This window comes from Mustela erminea, chromosome 5 (assembly GCF_009829155.1).
Source record: "Mustela erminea isolate mMusErm1 chromosome 5, mMusErm1.Pri, whole genome shotgun sequence".
Lineage (NCBI taxonomy): Eukaryota > Metazoa > Chordata > Mammalia > Carnivora > Mustelidae > Mustela > Mustela erminea.
Window position 1 is genome coordinate 137,614,576 of NC_045618.1, and position 2,243 is coordinate 137,616,818.

Consider the following 2,243-nt stretch of genomic DNA (forward strand, 5'->3'; position numbering starts at 1 on the left):
GGAAAGCAGAGGGAAGATGTCAGCTCCTGGGAGCAAGCATGGACACGGAAGGTCCAGGGACCAGGTCCAGCCCAACACTTTTTGCAAATGGTGTCACTGGAGCTCAGCCACACTCATTCTTTTACATATTGTCTGTGCTTCTTTCACACTACAGTGAGAGTCAAGTAATCAAAAGACAGTCTGTCTAGCCCAAAAGCCTTAAAAAGTTACCATCTGACTCTTTACAGAACACATTTGCTGACCGTTGGCATGGAGGGCATTGCCCTCGAACAGAGACCTTCTGAGACAATCACTAAACACAAGCAGTGAGCATCGCTGGGGGCCAGACACCATGAAATCATAGCTGGCATCTGTTGCTGCTTCTTGCCCACATTCCGGCTGAGGCCAGATGGCCTCAGGAGAGACACGATGCTGGGAGAGGTGGTACGGGATGCGGGCTGAGCACGCCCAGGTCTGGAGAAGGGTGCCTAGTCCTAGACGCACTGCCCACTGGCCCAGTGACTTTAGGCAAGTCACATGCCTTTCTCAGCCAGGTGGCTGGGATGGCTCCCAGGATCTCACATTTGTCAGTACATGTCCTTCCTGATCTGGCCATGGAGGGAGAGCTCTCCCCGCCCCCGCCCCAAATCTGGATGCAGGAGGTGGAGCCCATCAGCAGGGGGCGCTAAGGGGCACCGTCATGGGGTAGCCAGAGGAAGGGGTATTGTCAATGCCCTGAACTCCTGTGATTACTCCCTTAATCAAACCCTTGCCCTACTCCTACAAGCATGTTTGTTACCAACTGTAATGGTCATAATCTGTAGGAATAATTGTCCAGCTTATGACACGACACGACCATGGCTGTCTCCATGCTTGCGGTCACATATTTACTCATCTGTCTCTGTGTTTGGACTAGCGCATCAATAAGGCTGCAAAGCATGAGGCACACAGGCTTCACTGTGAGGTGTTTAGGAGCACAAACTTAGCTTCAGAATCTGTTCCCGTGTTCTATGTGACTTCGTTCTTGCCTTCTACACTTGCTGTTAAGAGATGGTAGCTGAGTTAGCAAAGATTTCTTCTCTGTAGGCAGAAAAGCAAGTATCCACCAGCATATAGCCCTGTATGCGCCAAGGTCCGAAATGACTTTAAAGAGTTCCTAAACACAGAAAAGCCCAGGGAGCCTCCCTGCACCCCACGTGAAATTTAAAAGAAAATTTATATTTTTTGAATTTGCAAGAAAGCAGATGCGTGTGTGCTAAAAATAAAGGAGGTTCTTTCTGAATATGTCTGATTACAACTTTATTTTCCATGCATGCAACTATTGGTTTGTGAAGGAACAATTCATTCACCCGCTGTTTGGGGCTCCTCTGTGTGGGGACACATAGGCGCACAATTCTGCCTTGCAGACGCCCCAGCGGCCATGGGCACACCCATCCACACAGCTGCGCATGCCGACAAGAACCGAGCACTCACGCTGGTCACACCAGAGCACCCCACGTGTGCACACGGGCTCTCAGGCTCCATGCACACATTCACACATGTGCACACGGAGCCCAGCAGAGCTCCAAGCCAGAAGCCCCCAGAAGGAATCGGTGCTGGCCCCCTCGCCGTCAGACACAGGCAGCACTTCTGTAGGTTACCTCCCCTCCCTCCCGGTGTTTTGGCCACAGCAGGTTCCAAGCTCAGAGGGAAACCTCAGAGAGCTCGCACACAGTGAGTCCTGCAGATTGCAGACCTTGGGGGTGCAAAGCAGTCTGGTCCAGAGACAAAAGGCAGGGGGCGGGGAATGTAGAGCCGAGGGAGGGAAGGAAGGCACACTCCATGCGAAAGGACTGGTGAGGGTTGATGAAGAAGAGGAATGGCCAGAGGGGATAGCTCAGCGCAGCCCACGGAAACTAGACAGGAGCCAGCACTGTTCTGGGTGTCTGATCAAGGGTCGACATGTGCCAGCCTGACCCCCTTCCGATTAGGAGATCTCCCACTGCCAGACTCAGGCTCCTCCGGTCTCATGCAGGAATTCCCTCCTTAGCTTTAACACCGCGGGGGGAGTCCCATCACGACATCCCGGTTTAATTGGTTTGGAGTGGGGCCCGGGCGTCTGGATTTATAAAACCTTCCCAGGCAGTTCTCATGGACAGCCAATCAGGAACCTCCGGTCTACGGGGGCCCTGGTGAGTTGCCACGACGGGGACCTCACAACCCAGCCTGGTAGCCTTTCCGCTTCGGGCACATGCTTGGAGTGAAGAGCTTCGTGCCCGATCCCC